At 42.4% G+C, this 17704-nt stretch overlaps 2 long non-coding RNA genes across 2 annotated transcripts in view; one reads left to right on the forward strand and one right to left on the reverse strand.

Moving 5' to 3' along the window:
- Positions 1 to 2319: 2319 nt before the first annotated feature.
- Positions 2320 to 8428, forward strand: LOC147356040 (uncharacterized). Its single transcript, XR_015142999.1, has 2 exons — positions 2320 to 2404; positions 7915 to 8428. It is a non-coding gene; the product is annotated as an uncharacterized LOC147356040 (long non-coding RNA).
- The window catches only part of LOC147356041 (uncharacterized), a 50955-nt gene continuing 36990 nt past the window's right edge, over positions 3740 to 17704 (reverse strand). Inside the window, exon 3 of the long non-coding RNA XR_015142998.1 lies at positions 3740 to 7394. This is a non-coding gene — a long non-coding RNA (uncharacterized LOC147356041). The remainder of the gene's footprint in view (positions 7395 to 17704) is intronic.

Genomic DNA, 17704 nt, shown 5'->3' on the forward strand with positions numbered 1-17704 from the left:
TGAGAGAGAAAACTAAACATCAGGAACTAGAGAAAATCAGGGGGGCTAACCGACTTCCAGCTCATTGCAGCGGGCAGTGTGGCCGCCCATGCGGCCTTGTAGCCTTCATGCCAAAGCGTTTCCCCTTGAGTCACACTGTTTCCACGAGGATGGTGTTAGACGCGGTGGTCGGTCCTCACATAGAGCTTTACCAAAGACAGCAGGCCCCCTTCCCTGGATGCAAGGCCTGGCCCCGCCTCTCTACAGACCCCAGGGCTGTGTTGACATCGCGCACGTTGACCCAGTCCCGGTAGGCCCGGAGCTCTCCCCTCTCCTAACCGCCCTCCGGGTCTGCTCCCCAGCGCGGCTGCCAAGGGAACGGCCATCAGGGTGGTGACTGGTCACACACACCAGCTTCGGGGCGGAAACCAAGCCTTCTCTTCCTGCCTCTTCCCCTCCGCCCTCCTTCAGATGGGGAGGTTCACACTTTTTCTTAGGGGTGAAGGGGTTTAAGTCTCCATAGGCCATTCTTTGAGCTGCGAAACAAAAGACTAAAAAGATTCGGTAAGCCCCAACACCTTTAACATGTTTTGTAGTGGAACGCGAAGAAAGAGAATAGTGTGCCCCTAGCAAGACGCTTAGCTATTTTCCACTTGAACCTCTCACATTTTCACTTGAAGCCCTTTTCTCTACACAGCCTCCGCTAATACTCTTGATTAGGGGTCAGTATTTCTTTTAAGTAGTGTAAACCCTCCCATGTTCCAGGTTAACGGGAGGGACACAGAAACACATAAGTTAAAGGCGGTTGTGTTTTTCATACTGACCTGATCCTTATAAAACCCAGTTCACGGTAGAAGTAAGGACTCTTTTCTCATGCTTTAGGGCAGAGGCTGACCCCAGGCTGGGTCGGGGAAATCACATGTGGGGGCAGGAACTCACAGTTGACTGTGTGGTAAGGAACGTGGGCTTGACTTTGGCGCTCTGATGCGGGTCTCAGGGGACAGGGCACTGCCTCCTCGGTTTCTCCGAACGCGCTGGGCCACAAGCAGAACTCCCTGGGAAAACCCACCCCTCCAGCCCCTCTGACGGCCCCAAGCAGGTGTCTGCAAGTGAACAGTCCGAATGCAACCAACTGAAAGCATTTCTGTAGACTATTTTTATTTTATTATTTCATTTTTGGCTGTGCTGGGTCTTTGTTGCTGTGCTCGGGGTTTCTCTAGCTGCCGTGAGCAGGGGCTACTTTTTAGTTTCGGGATGCAGGCTTCTTATTCTGGTGGCTTCTCTTGTTATGGAGCCCGAGCTCTAGGGCGGTGGACTTCCGCAGCTGCAGCAGGAAGGCTCAGTAGTTGTAGCACATGGGCTTAGCTGCCTCGCAGCATGTGGGATCTTCCTGGAGCAGGGATGGAACCGGTGTCCTTCAAACCAGCATGCGAACTTCTAACCACTCAGTTCAGTTAGTCGCTCAGTCGTGTCTGACTGTTTGTGACCCCATGGACTGCAGCATGCCAGGCCTCTCTGTCCATCACCAACTCTTGGGCCCTATTCAAACTCATGCCCATCAAGTCAGTGATGCCATCCAACCATCTCATCCTGTCATCCCCTTCTCCTCCCACTTTCAGTCTTTCTCAGCATCAGGATTTTTTCCAATGAGTCAGTTCTTCACATCAGGTGGCCAAAGTATTGGAGCTTCAGCTTCAGCATCAGTCCTTCCAATGAATATTCAGAACTGATTTCCTTTAGGATTGACCACCGGATCACCAGGAAAGCCCTGGAATGATTTTTTTAACATGGTGTGAAAACCTGTCTTTGGGAAGCAGGGAAGGTGCAGGAGCCAGCCTGACCGTGTATGCCTTCCCTCAGAAGTTGATAACATAGCATTTGTTTTGAACAGATTAAAACTTGTGTTTCTGTTTTACACCCAAGCATGGGGAAATCACATGTCCCCTGAAACAGAGGAAATATTGCAAGAAAAGTACATATCAAATAGGGATTTAACAATTTAAATGGAGGTGGCTGCTATTGCTATAAAGCTGGCCAAATTTTATGTTCTTGAAGAGTTGGGAGAACTTCTGTGACGGCAGGAATGTTCTCTGTCGCTGCTCTGGGCTATGGTAGCTGCTGGCCCCTTATGGCTAGTAAGCAAGTTGAAATTAAGGAGCTGAAACCTTAATCAAACTTAAGTTTATATAATCACTCCTGGCAAGTGGCTACCACATTGGACAGCACAGTTTTAAGTGTAGGGAGTATTTAGCATTTAATGTGATGCACACATTAAGAGAATATTAGCAGATTCTCTGGGATTTCCCTACTGTTGATTGAATATATTTTGTCTCCCACCAGGGATTCAGTGAAGTCTGATTATGTTCACTAGACAACCGGGAGCATCAGATGTGTGCTTACGCTGCATCTACAGTCCTGCCCCAAGGTGATAAAAATCAGCCCGATAAATGCTGAGAAATATCGGTTCTGACTCTTTCACTCTCACTTCTGACTTGCCTCATTACACTGTGAACATAAGAGAGATTTGCTATAAGAACTTACCAGGTGAGGGAAGACTTTGCTGTTAATGTCTATTCTGTCCACTATTTTTGAAAGACCAGCAGTATGAAAGAGTTGAAAAGGCATATAACCAAACAATTGCCAAGATAAAATAACTCCCTTTGACATTTTTTTTTTTTCCAATTACTTTTCTTTGCTTTACTTTTCCTTTTCAAGGCTAATTTTCCTCTTTCTGGCCTGATGACCATATTACTTTTCTAGGGTTGTCATAACAAAACATTACAAATCACGGGGCTTAAACAGCCTGGAAGCTGGAAATCCAAGATCAAGGTGACTGCAGGGTTGGTTTCCTCTGAAGCCTGCCCTTGGCTTGCAGACGGCTGCCCCGTTTCAGCCTCTCTGCAAGCTCTTTTCTCTGGGTGTCTGCATCCCTGGTAACTCTTTGTATATCCTAACCTCTCCATATAAGGACATCAGTGAAACTGGATTAGGGCCCACCCTAAGGCTTCATTTTTGGGCCTCCCTGGTGGCTCTGAATCTGCCTGAAATGCAAGAGACCCTGGTTTGATTCCTGGGTTGGGAAGATCCCCTGGAGAAGGGAATGGCTACCCTCTCCAGTATTCTGGCCTGGAGAATTCCATGGACTGTATAGTCCATGGGGTCTCGAAGAGCTGGACATGACTGAGTGACTAACACAAGTCTTCATTTTACCCTAATTACCTCTTGACAGGTCTATCTTCAAATAGTCATATTTGAGGAACTAGGGGAGGGGAGGGCTTCAACATATGAATTTGAGTGGAGGACACAATTCAATTCATAATGTTGGTTATAAGTAATATTTTATTTTTTGCTTCAGTTAAGAATAAAGAACCATCTGTCTTTTGCCATTATCTTTTGTGACTTATCAGTAGGCATATACACAATACACAAAAATAGAAATTCTCCTATTTGTTCTAATCCATTAATATAGACTTAAAATGTACTGTTAATCTACCACATTCTTAAACTTTTGCTTGTCTGTGACACTTTTGATTTCTCTCTCAAATCTGAATGAGAGCCTGGGTCAGGTAGAGTATCCTTGGTTGCAGGGTGTCCCTTTCATCACTTTAACTCTGTCATGCTACTTCATTCTGGCCTTCATTTTCTGCTGAAAATTAGGCCTGTAGTCTCATGGGAGTTTCCCTGTATTAATGTGTTATTTGTTGCTTTTCTCATGCTGCTCATAATATTCTCTCTGTATTCTAAGTTTTTGTCATTTTGATTACAATGTGTCATGGGATATTCCTCTCTGGTTTAATACTGTACCTGACTCTCTGGGCCGCCTGGACTTGGGTGACTGTTCCGTTTCCTCGGTTAGGGACGTTTCCAGCTGTTGTGCCTTCCGGTATCTCCTCAGGCCCTTTCTGTATTCTCACTCTGGTTCCCTGTGAGTATGAGTGCCCTTGATGGTGTCGCAGGGATTCTTAAACTGTCTTCATTCCCTTCTGTTTCCTGTTTGGTGACCGTGATCCCCTCTTCTGGGTCTTCCAGCTCACCGATCCGTTCTTCTGCATCATTTAGTCTGCCACTGATTCCTTCTAGTGTATTTTTCCTTTCAGTTATTTTATTTCTCATCTTGTTTTGTTCTTTATATTTTCTAACTCTTAGTTAAAAACTTCTGACTTCTCACTGTGTGTCCATTGTCCTACTGAGTTCTTTGATCATCTTTATGATCTTTACTCTGAGCAAGCCTGCCAACACAGGACAGACCCAAACCCTGGGACCAGCTGGCCCCTGGACCTGCTCGCCAGCAGACAAATGGAACCTTCAGGATACCGTGGATCCCAAATGTATTAGAAACGGTGCCCCCACCCCAACCCCACCAATGATCTGAAATGAACTCTGAGCTCTGTCTTAGGTAGACTGCCTATCTCCACTTCCTTCAGTTCTTCTGGGGTTTTTATCTTCTTTAGTCTGGAACAGACTCCTCTGCTGCCTCATTTTGTCTAAGCGGTCACTTGTATTTTCATGTACGTGGTAGGTTAGTTACATTTCTCGACCTGGGAGAAGCAGCCCTCTGTAGGAGATGTCCTGTGCATCCCAGCCGGGCGCTCCCCTCCCGCCACCTGAGCTGTATGCTCTAGGGGTCCCCTAAGAGGGCTGCCTGGGTCCCCTGTGTGGCAGGCTGACTGTGCCAGCCATCCGATGGGCTCGGTTGGTCCCCAGTCTGGGTGGCTGCCAGGCCCTCCCTGTGTGTGTGCTGCTGGCCGCTGGCGCAGAGGTGGGACACCCTGGGGCCTGGAGCTAGGACTGGCTCCGTACTGAGGGGGTCCGAGGCCCAAAGGTGCTGGGCTGCGGCCCACCCACTGCGGGTGGAGCCAGACTCTGGGGCTAGTGCCAGACTACGGGCAGGCAGCACTTGTTGGGGGCCAGAGTGAGGTACTCCGCCCGTGACAAAGGTCATGAGGAAGGAGGCTCGACATACGCAAAGGTGGGATCGAGCCTCAGGAGTCCCCCTGGAACTCCTCAAGCATCTACCCCCATAACCAGAGCCTGCCTACTTTACTACTTTGTGCTCTCACCTACATCTCTGACTTTACGGGGGTCTGTCCCCCACCACCTCTTTCGGAGAAGGAGTTAACCTAGAGCTCCAGTTAATAATAATTCCTGGGCGTGATAAGAGTGTTTTAACCTACAAATTCCTCTGAAGGTTCTCTAGCCTGCCTGACAGGCTTGTCCGGCCACATGTGATTGCTCACAGCCTCCCAACCGTGAGAGGCACGAGATGCTTTAAACCTTCTAAAAACAGGTTCCTTAGAAAAGTTAGAAAACTATTAGTATAAGTATAATGGGCTGATTAGAAATTGTATTGGTGAAGGGTTTTTCATTTGTTGAGCCAATGTTTGTTGCTAAGTCTCCACATCCCCTGCCCTTACACACATTTATGAATATATAGAAGAAATAAGTATTAACCTTTGATATAAATCACGTTAGAGCTTAGGCTAAGTAAATTATTTCCTTAACTAAAACCCACTACACCCTCACCGTATAGGAATGTAACTTTATTTGGGTGGTGTCTGTTTTAAGAATAATCACCCCTGGAGAAATAAGTGTCCTGGTTGACTGACCGTTGTCACAAGAAGAGGGTCGTAAATTGTCAGCAGGCCCCCCCGGCCAGACGATGATGTAACACCCCTAAGACCTCTGTATACATTTGTGTGAAGCACCTGACTTTGATAAAAGTCAGGACTGCTGTCCCCATGTGACTTTTGCATAACATCTCAGTGTATAAAAGTAGACCATGGAAAATAAAGAATTGGGATCAGTTTCTTGAAATACTGGTCTCCCCATGTCTCTCTCTCACTCTGGCTGAGTCTCCATCTGGAGCATGGAACCCACCAAGCTTACTAATTTTGCCTGGGCTTCTAAGATCCGACCGGGGAGGCCTCAGTGTCTCCTCTCCTTTGGGAGTACGGAAGGACACCTGCGGCCTACGTAAGTGGTGCAAACTTCTTGTCTTGAAGTTTTATTGGTCTCCCGCGTAAACCAAGCTACTCAGCCTCTTTTCTCCACTGAATTTTCCTACTGAGCTATCCTCATCCTATTACTCTTTATATCTTTGATAAAATATTTAAATAAATAGGTCACCGACGCCGTCCCCGCTTCGAATACCCTGGATCAGCCGGGGCAGGACCCCGGCAAGCACTGGTTCTCACAGTCTGGCTGCAGGTCCCAGGGATCCCAGAGCATGTTTCAGATCACTAAGGGTGGGCTGGGAGGGTACTATTCCTGACACAGTCGGGTGTGGGATCCACGGTATCCTGAAGGTTCCACTGGCCTGCTGGTGAGCAGGTCCAGGGGTCACCAGGTCCCAGGGCAGGGTCTGGCTTGTGTTGGCCAGACTTGTTCTGAAGGCTGTGGGAGCATAGTCTTGCTTCCCGTGTGTGAGGCTGGTCTAAAGTTTGTGCAGGCTTCCTGGTGGGAGGGGCCAGTGCTTGCCTACTGCTGGGTGCAGAATGACCATGTCTGTGGTGTGTCTTGAGGCAGTAAGGAGAAGGGGGCAGCAGAGAATGAGATGGTTGGATGGCATCTCTGACTTATGGGACATGAGTTTGAGCAAACTCTGGGAGGTAGTGAAGGACAGGGAAGCCTGGCGTGCTGCAGTCCGTGGGGTCACAAAGAGTCGGACACGACTTAGCCACAGAAGAACCACAGTGGGCTCTGAAAGTCTTAGGCAGCCTGTCCGCTGATGGTAGGCTGTGTTCTCCTACTCCGTTGTTTAGCCTGAGGCGTCCCAACACTGACAACTATAGACTGTTGAGTGGGTCAGGTCTTGGTGCTAATGAGCCAAGATGTCAGCTGCCGGCAGCTGAATATTCCCAAATATGTCAACCGCCAGGTGAGCCTCGGCCACCCCCAGCTCTCCAGGAGCCTCTCCAGGACCAGCAGGTAGGTCTGGTCCAGGTTCTCATCAAATTACTGCTTTTGCCCTTGGTCTCAGTGCGTGCGAGATCTCGTATGTGCCCTTCAGGAGCAGAGTCTCTGCTCCTGCCAATCTTGTGGGGCTTCTGCAATTAAGCCCTGATGACCTTCAAAGCCAAATGTTCTGGTGTCTCATCTTCCTGGTGCTGGATCCTAGGCCGGGGAGCCTGACATGGGACTCAGAACCCCCACTCCTATGGGAGAACCTCTGAAACATACTTATTCTCCAATCTGTTTTTTGCCCACACCATGGGCTATAGGATTTATTATATTGCAAGTCCACACCTCTTACCTGCCTCATTCTGGTTCCTTCTTTATGTCTTTAGTCGTAGAAGATCTTTTCCTGTAGGTTCCAGTCTTTTTCGCTGATGATTGTTCTGCAGGTATCTGTGATGCTGGTGTGCTCACGAGAGGAGGTGAGTTCAGGGTTTTTCTACTCATCCATCTTGACTGCTCTTCAAATGGAAGTTTTAATGAAATATTATATGTGAAAGTGCTTGCCACATAGAACTAAATAAATATTAATCTAATGTCTCACCTTCACCTCAAGCATTACAAATGCTCTGTTGTTCCCAGTCTTCCCCGAAATAAAATCATTCTACCTGCTGAAACTTACAGCATGCACAAAGTATTCTCTGCTTAATGAATATTATTGACCCAGATTGCAAGCTCCTCATAAGATGAGTTCAGAAGGGGTGCATGTGTGCTAAGTCGCTTCAGTTATGTCTGACTCTTTCTGACTCTACGGACTGTAGCCCGCCAGACTCCTCTGTCCATGGGATTCTCCAGGCAAGAATCCCGGAGTGCATTGCCATTTCCTCCTTCAGGGGATCTTCTCAACCCAGATCAAACCCGTGTCTCTCCTGTCTCCTGTGTTTCTTTCCCATTAGCACCACCTGGGAAGCCCTTGAGGAAGAATAAGTAGGTATAAATACTGGCAGAATCCTAACCGTACACCTTGTCTTACCCCTCCAGCACATCTGACAGCGTTCCAGGCAATGTGCTTTTTGCTGAATGGTAGCTTTACGACTGCTGCCAGAGGGATCTCTTTCATCCAACAGAGCAGTTCGGCTCTTGATGTGCCCACATCACAGAAAATATGGGAGTTGAAATCCCAAGAATACTGAACTATTCAATCAAGTGGTGACAAACATACTTATTCAACATCACTGACCCGCAGAGTGTACTACACTCTGTCTTTGGAGAACAGGAATGGAACCATCAATTATGGCAGCTGAGTAGTAATTTGGGGCAACACTGCCATGGGAAACTCAGCTTGCAGCTACCCGCTAACCCTTCAAGTCAAGAAATGTGATGTGCAAGTCAAAACCAAATGGTAAAAAACGTGAAAGTCTTATTGGAACTTATAAAGAAGAAGTAAGTAAGTAAGAGTTAGTTGCTCAGTCGTGCCCAACCCTTTGCAACCCCATGGATGGCAGCCCACCAGGCATTGTATAGAACATTACAAAATAAAGGGATCGGGATAATGGTTCTTGACTATTAGCTATCTTTCAAGAATATCAGATTGATTTTCCATAAACTGAGCTGAATCTAATTCATGCCTGTTCTTCTGGCTCTTAATGATTTTTAATTTCCCAGAAAAAAATTGAACAGACATTATTAGAAAAAAGAAAAATAGAACCTCATTGTTGGTGATTTTGGAAGGTATTAACAATAAAATTAGCATCTTACTCACATCTATCCCAAACTTCAGGGATATCAATTTTCTTAAAACATTTAAGATTGTAAATGGTGTCAGATTCTAAATGGTGGTAATTTGTGATTTAAATCATTTACTTTCCCTTAACACCACTTTAACAGCTGATACTTGTGATTAATAATATATGTTTTAAATCAATGTTTTATCATCTTATTAAAATTGTGTTTTTAAATAGTTTATGCTCCCTTGGCTAGAATTAGTTAATTTACACTAATGATGTTTTGATTAAGAGAATTCCTTTTTCTTTGGATTCACATGGTTTTTAGAAAATTTGTTAAATAGTTTAATATTGAAGTTGCATTTTGTTAACTGGAGCTGGGATTTTATGTCTTCCGTGTTCAATGCATAGCTACTGGAAGCATCACTTAAAACACCATCGGTTGATTGCACAGGTTGGTTAAGGTCAAGGAGACCAAGCCTCAGTTCAGAGATAACAAAATATATCTGTTCTGATCAGGGAAGTACCACGTGTATAAAGAAGTCCTCTCTCTGGGATCACACCACTTTGCTATTTTAAGATCTTTAATATTTTATGCATTGTGCATTTGTCCAACAGGAAGATACTTTCCCCTCTAAAAAGGCATTTTTATTGAGGAAGTTGTAGCCCAAAATAAGAGCTTATGTTGCAGTTAGTAAGAGTTGACCAAAACTATAATGACACAAAGGCCTATTTATGTGAGGAAAATAATTTAAACAGCTATAAACCATGAATTAGCTAGATCTTTGTATTTAAATTTTATTAAAACATAAAGACCTTCAAAATAAATGTAAAAGAAATTCTTTAGAATAAAAAAAATCGACATTTAAGGCTGCCTTTAAGTCTTTAGCTTTCAGTGTTTAATTGCACAATTTTCTAATTCTGCCTTCCATAGAAATGGAGTTCCAATTTCTCATTCCAGCCCAAGGTGAGAGTTCAGGTCAGAGTACTGGACAGAAAGATTAGTTATGACAAAAGGAAAAGGGAGGGAAAACAAAAAGTTGAACTTTTTCTTTCACACCCTTTCCCTGTTTACAACTTGTCTCACTTCCTCCTTAGATTAAAACACTTGGGACAGAAAAACATTGATGGTCTGTGCCTTAACCTTCTGAATGGGCCCCATCTTTCTCCCTGAAAACAGAAAGAACAACAATAAAACACCTTTTAGAAAATCTCTCTCTCTTTCTCTCTGTCTCTCACACATACACACTCTCTCTCTCTTTCAGAGTTACATAAGGCTGACTGACTGTTTCCATGATCGGACTGGCTTAGGTGAGAAAGTATGGATGATTAGAAGCTAAAGATGGGAGCAAGAGGGAGAGAAAGGTCCCCAGAGAGTTACAGGAGCGGCACCTTCTGGGCGCTTACAGCACCTCTCCCTGGAGTAGCTGTTCTCTCTTCTGCCTCCTGTTTCTTATCTTGGTATCACCAAACACTCCACCCATCTCATTATCTGTCTTTATTGATAAAATCCCCCTGAGGTCCAAGAAGCCAGAGTTCCTAGCTCCTACTGGTTGGAAGGAAGGAAGAAGGTCTCACCACCGTTTGCCAAAACGTTTCCAGGATGAAATGCTTCATGAGTTCCAACCGATGACCTACAAATCACCGAAGAACAAAGCTCCTCACTTTGCTTTCATTTACCTTCTATTTCTCATAGGAAGGCCCACCCCTGATCTCTGGGGACTTGGTCTTAGTTATATTCTCGTGTGGCCTTATCTTCAGCCATTGTACACTGACTGAACTGTTACCAGTATTGACTTGGTGTCAATATAGGGACACCATGATATACACAGCTGAACTTAAGTACTGAAGACCTAAAGACACAAATCTCTGATAGCAAGACTCTGAGACAGCATCTTCCTCCGTGGATCAAAAATTTCTTCTTACATTGATACTGTCTTATGGGTTATCATCTACAGACAAGAAAGAAACTTTTTATCATGGCATCCAGGATCTTTCACAGTCTCCTTTTTACCTCTTCAGTTTCATCTCTTACGTCCCCTTAAAATTGCAGATCACTGAATGTGCCAGCTCCTCTTGTTTCTGGCTCTTCATACATATAGTTCCCTTTGCTTCCAGACTCTGGACAGCTTTTCATTGCCTAGCTAAGTCTTACCCCTCAGATCACCTTGACCGATTGGCACAAGAACATGCTTTAGTACCACTGTTAGGGACTCCGCCCGTACACACGGAGATTCTCCTGTTGTAACCACACACTCTGTTTTCTTCTCTTTCTTACCTCTTTGATTATGCATTCCTTTAGGCCTGTGATGTTGTGTCTCTCATATTAAGATATTCAGTAAGTATTTGTTTCTATGGCTGAAACTGGCTATGCCTAGGAATTAAGGAAAAGTGGATTATGAGTTCATCAGTGCTTCCACAGCTAAACAGATGTTCCTAGAGGTTCTTGAAGCTAGAGGAAAAAGTGAACCTTGTAAGATGTCCACTCTACAATGCAGATTCAGGTTTTACAGCATGGCTACCTATTGCCTACTCTACAGCTTTTTGCTAAGAATCTGTTCTCGGGCTGTTGTTTTGCTACATATCTTAGTGGGAACAAATTAGGTAAGAATACAGGTCACTGGTGGAGAAGGAAGGTTTGAAAGATGAGAATGAATTTGACTTAAATCAACTTGGGTTATTAATTAATAATAATTAATTATTAGAAACATTTGAACACTAGGTTGAGAAGTTCTACTGAATGAGAAGTCTAGAAAAAGAATTTTAAGGAGAATTGAATGATTATAGTAGTGATAATGATGGATAAGATCAAGGAAAAAGACAGTGAGGACAGCTTGCTATTTCTTGGAATTACTTTTGCCTTTCATGTGCTTTCTTTTCGCCGTAGTCTCCCATGCTGTCCTTATTCAATTGTTGAGTAAACAGCCTAAAATAAAAGATTCAAATCAGTCATTTTGATACTTAATGACTGCAGTTATGGAAACTTAGGGTCAAAAGGTCCTAGTCGTCTACTTGAATCACCTTATTCAGTATTTGAGTTTTTTTCCCTATAAGGTTTTTATTACAATTTATCCTTTTAGTTCACTATATCCTGATCTAGTTCATTCGAATTTTGAAAAAAAATCCTCAGGGTTCATTTTTACCTTTAATTAAGATAGGCATCTATTTTAGATCAACCACTCGTCTTAGGTCCACTCCCTGAGATTACGTAGGACAAATCATTCCCCTTTTAATGGTAAGTCTTCAAGTATCTGAACACAGCTAGGACAGGGAGGCCTGGCATGCTGCGATTCATGGGGTTGCAAAGAGTCAGACACGACTGAGCAACTGAACTGAACTGAACTGAACTTGTTTTAACTGAGGTTTCTTTAACCCAGAATAAACATTTGATTTCATTCTTCATTAAGTTTACTGTCTTATGAAAACCCTCCTGTTTTTCACTTCACTTAAATTATAGCTCCCAGTACAAATCTAATGGATCTCTGAACTAGAATACACAGTGAAACACCGAGAGTACACTCTAGTTCTTCATACTGTACTTCTCTTAACATGTACTAATAAGTATTATTATTACTTTTGGTATTTGCACTCCAGTACTAACTCAAACTAGGCTGTCTTCAGATACAGACCTCTAAAGATTTTATATGGTCATATTAAGCTACCTGATGTCATATTAAATTTTAGGCACAGTGGTAAACCAACTGTCCTTAAGAAAAAAACTTAGCAGAAATTCTGTCCATAACTACTTGTATGGATTGTTTGCACACCTGCTTAGGAAGCTGTATTTTGTCTTTTTATAGTTTGATTGTTGATTTTCCGAGGGATTCTAATTCTGGTATTTCCATGCTTCAGTTTGACATGTCTTTTTAAGGAAACACAGTATCTGACCAAACCAATCTCTGCTTTATCATTGACAAGGTTCTGGCTTCTCATCAAAGTCCATATCACCCCATTCCCTATAATCCAACACAACAGTTGCTATTTCTATCTTTGCTCTTAGCCTTTCATCAGTCACATTTTATAATGACCTTGTCTGGTGATGAAATAGGATATAAAAAACGGCATGTCTTCCCGATCTTGCTCTTGTTCAGTTGTGAGTGTTTTGGCTACAAGTGAAAGTTTTTATGTTTATTGAAATCAGATTTCATCGTTTTATGTTTGACTCATCATCAGTCTACCCTGAAGACAATGTATTAATCTGGTATATAACATATTCCATTCCATTTACAACATATTTTGGTGATTTAAAGAAGAGACTCAAAATACAGTTTCATTATCATCTTACCAATCTTAGATTTAATTTATTCTATCAACGTGTGTTCATTCTTTTGGGTATGAAAAATAATTTTGTTTGACAAAAGCATTAGAAGGAAAGGTTAAAAAACTCAGTTTTCCTTTGTATCATCTCTTGTCAGTGACAAACAGCAGCTATGTCCTTTTTTTTTTTTGCCATCAGCATATCTTTATTTTCTTCAGAGAACATTATCATTAACTATAGTCTTGTCATTTATTTGCTTATTTATTGGCTTTATTCCACACTAAAATGTGGTTCATGGGAGTTAAAATTTTTAGCAAGACAAGAAGAAGATTTCTTAAATGTTCTGATTTTTTTCAAAAAGGAGACATCCAGCTATTTTTTGACTCCCCACAACATTACCTTTGTCCAGTTTGTGCACTGCACGCAGAAAATATCCTTCCTTTTTTTATATCTGGCTTTGTAGTGTGTAATGTATGCCTGAAGGATATGAGTCCTGCTCATCCTTCCTATTTGTTCTTCTCATAAATGCCAGGCAAATGCATCAATGCTTAGATTCATGGGTTTTGACTGCAGACTGACAATTTCTTTAATTGGGCTACAATACTGTTTCACCTACATTAACTATGCCTGTTTGAATTAAGTTACACTCCTATCATTTCATGCTGACCAGGAGTCTAATCACATCAAGTTACAGTGAATCCTCTGAAGCTTATGACTGTGCTGAACTAAAGCCTCAGTGTACTTTAATTAACTTGCCTATTGATCTTATCAGGGTATTCCTCATAACACAGATGTTGGTCTATAGACAGCATTGTATACAAGGTAATACCTCATGAAACTGTCTCATTTTTTGCATAACTTTTTTCAGAGCCCAATGTGTGTCTATTTATCTCCATCCTCCATTCTGGTAAAAACTTCGTTGGGGAAGGTGAAAAATAACACTAATAAAATATAAAGTATCATCTCATCATAGCATTCTTTGGCCTCATTTCCTTAATTAAAGTTGGACCCATCCTAGTCATTATATGGAAAACCATGAGGGTCTCAGTTACGTTCACTCACTTGTGTTGTTTGCTTCCTGCACCCTTGCTAACACCTGCTACTTGCCTGAGTCTTCCTCCCCATCACTGCTATGACAGTCGGTGGCTCAGTGAGACCCGTAATGATGGTGCCAAAGCTGCTCTTTCCTGGAACAGGTGGTTGAGGCACCATACAGCTGGGTGCGCCGGTGCCCTGTGGAGGTGCGTAATGCCCTTGAAACTCACCAAGTAGCTGTTTGTAGCAATGATAATCCCCTGTGTGCAAGTCACTGTCTTTTAGTTGGTGTAATTAGCCCACTTACATTTGATGTAATGATTAATCTGTTAGGGTTTAAGTCTGACATTCTAGTTTCTCATTTTCCATTTGTTCTCACCGTTTTTCACTTCTCTGTTTCTTTTTTCTCTGGGTTATTCGAACAGTTTTTAGACTTCTACTTTGATTTATTCATTGTGGTATTTTAGTATATCTCTATATAGATTTTAAAATGATTGTTCTAGATATGTTACACTATATATATGCAATGTATTACATTCTACTTCTTAGTGCTGTCTTCCTACCCAGTTTGAGTAACCCACTCCAGTATTCTTGCCTGGAAGATCCCACGAACAGAGGAACCTGGCAGGCTACAGTCCATGGGGTGGCAAAGAGTCAGACATGACTGAGCAACTAAGCATGAGCACATAGTAACTTTATTTCCCTTTAAGTCCCCTTTTTCTCATGACTATAATAAAATTGCCTTAAATATTTCCTCTACATACACCACAAGCCACTTTAGGCAGTGTTATAATTTTTTGCTTCAAACATAAAACAAATTTAGAAAATTTAAGATATGAAGGAAAGTCTATTTCATTTCCCCACATTTTTACTATTTCTGTTGCTCTGATGTTTCAAGTTTGTTTTTTAAATTTCTGTTTCAAGAACTTCCTTTAGTCAACTTTTTTTTCAATAATGGCAACAAATTCTCTTAGTTCTCCTTTTAAAAAATGTCATGATTTTTGTTTCATTTCTAAAAGATATTTATACTGGATACTGGATTCTGGCTGATAATACTATTCTTTCAACACTTGACAAAAAAGTACTGCCTTCTTCTGGCCTTTGGGAATGCTGATGAGAAATCTGCTGTTATTCAGATTATTTTTACCTTAGAGCTAAGATGCAGTTTCCCTTCTGCTTTCCTGATTTTGTTCTTTCTCTTTAATTTCAGAGGTGATTTTGTGGCATATCATGGCACAGAATTTTGGGGTGTTTTTCTTATTTAAGTTTTCACCATGCATCTTGAAACTGTAGTTTAAATCTTTTGCCAAATTTTTACCTTTCAGTCACCACTTCTTTAAGAACTCGTTTCAGTCCCACTTTCTTTCTCCTTTCCTTCTGGGGCTCTACTATCCTGACACAGATGTTCAGTCTTTGCTACAGCCCCACATATCCCTGAGGTTCTGTTCAGTTGGGCAGTGAGTGCTTTTTCTCATTCAAGTTGAGATTTTCCTTGTTCTTGGTATGATGATAATTTTCCATTGTATGATGTTTGAGGCATTAGTCTATGAAGAACTGGGTCATAGGTAAGTCTTCTATTGTAGCAGGTCAACTCTGACACTGTCCTGGTGGAGGAAGTGTGGTGATACCTCATTGCTGCCAGATGGGAGTGTTTCACCACCTGGCCTTCACTGAGACCCCGAGGAGGAAAGACACAGCGTCACTGCCCCCTCCCCCCCAACACTGTGGCCTCTACTGATACAGGGATGGCGAGGCAGTCCTTACTGCTGGGAAGTCATGCGAGCCCTTGATTCCTATGTATCTCTTTCTGACACTAACCCAGCAAGGAGAGAATCGGGCATCTCATTACTCCCACGTCAGAGTCGAAGTCCTGCCTCCACTGACGTCACAGAAGGGTAGGGTGTTACTCTGGGTGGCAATAACATCTTCAGCTCCTTGCTCCTCATCCTCCTCTGACACCCTCATAGGTAGGAAACTGGGACACTGTGCTATAGCCTGGGGATGGCGGAGCCCAGGCTCTCTTCTTAAACTTTGCTGAGAGAGTTGGTAGGGGAGGCTTTAGGACTGTTTGTTTTGATGGCTGCCCTGAGGGGGTGGTTATTGTCTAGAAACGCTTGGTCTTGCCAGGCCACCTTCCTGGTCCTTTGGTTACAGAGCAGGCTTTATTGGGTCACCTTTGTCTGTGTTGGGTGGCACCTCTGGGCACTAGGGAATCTAGTACCCAATCCAGGGTACCTGAGACAACAAGAAAACCTAGGAAACTCACCGCCATATCATTCCTTGGTTCCAATGGTCAGGAATTGGTCTTCTCTCCACTTACAGAGTCTCCTTATGTTTCTTTTTATATATAATGCTCAAAGTTTTTTTAGCTCTTCTTAGTAAGAGGAATAGCAGAAATATGTCTGTACCAATTCTGATACTTTGCTTACAAAATGGTCAACATTAGATCTTCATGTCTTCAGTCTAAACAATTGGTTCTGTTTAGAGAGTAGTATTACTAAAGTAACATATGCTCCCTCAGGAACAATGAAGAGAAAGAAAGCTTCAGTACACACGGTACCGAAATGAGACAGTATTAACCCTGTATATTTCTATATGCAGGGAGAGAGTTAATCTAAACTTACCAATTAATAATAAAAAGCTTATTTTCAAGCGAATAATTACGGAGAAAAAATGAAAAGGAGATATAAATAATACTCCTATGAAATTTCAAAATAGAAAGTTTAAACAAAATTGTTTACAAAAATGTGTGTGAAATTTGGCCTTTGAAATGAAAATATGCTCTATTCCACTACTATAGTTATTTAGGAACGTTTCATATTACCTTCACCACCCATTTATGTATAGCATTATTACTTCTTACTAGACAATTTTTCCTATTGTGATGTAATACTTCAATTTATTTTACCTATATGCATATTTTTATTTCCAAGTTGACTAAAACATCTGCAAGTTACTATATGTTATGGAAAATAATTCAATCCCACAGTTGGTCCTTGATAAATGCTTCAAGCTAAATAGGCCTGAAAAAGCAACATTTATTTTTCTTGATCATAGATGATTTACTTTAGGTCCTGGAATGAAGAATTTCAGAGACAGAAGGAATATAAGTGGTTTTTCATACTCACTAGCCATCTTGACGGAGAAGGCGATGGCACCCACTCCAGTACTCTTGCCTGGAAAATCCCATGGATGGAGGAGCCTGGTAGGCTGCAGTCCATGGGGTCGCTAAGAGTCGGACATGACTGAGTGACTTCCCTTTCATTTTTCACTTTCATGCATTGGAGAAGGAAATGGCAACCCAGTCCAGTGTTCTTGCCTGGAGAATCCCAGGGACAGGGGAGCCTGGTGGGCTTCCGTCTATGAGGTCGCACAGAGTTGGACACGACTGAAGTGACTTAGCAGCAGCAGCAGCCATCTTGAATTCAAGTCATAGTATAAATAAAGTCTAAGAGATGTAACCTTTATAGGTCAATCTAGGACTAAAGGGATGTGTCTTACTTGAACAGATGAGTGCTCAGCAGTTAATACTGGGAAAAGCAATATTAGAGAAATTTTAATCTAGGATATTAAATTGTGATTCATAAGAAGCTTTATAAAGACAATCTTCAAACCTTGAATGAGTTGTTTCTACCCTGTTCTGGAAAAACAAAACAAAACATTTTTTGGTGGTATGTACTGATAAGTCAGAAACTTCTAAACCAAAACAACCTTTCTTATTTCCTCTCTCTGTACAGGTTTTTGCACAAGTTAAATATAAATATTTCTGTTAAGGAAATAATAGCACACATTTCATGTTGGACAAAAAGTCCAG

The sequence above is a fragment of the Bos grunniens genome, chromosome 16 (genome assembly GCF_055505025.1).
Source record: "Bos grunniens cultivar Pamir isolate PY7600 chromosome 16, Bosgru_T2T1.0, whole genome shotgun sequence".
Taxonomy (NCBI): Eukaryota; Metazoa; Chordata; class Mammalia; order Artiodactyla; family Bovidae; genus Bos; species Bos grunniens.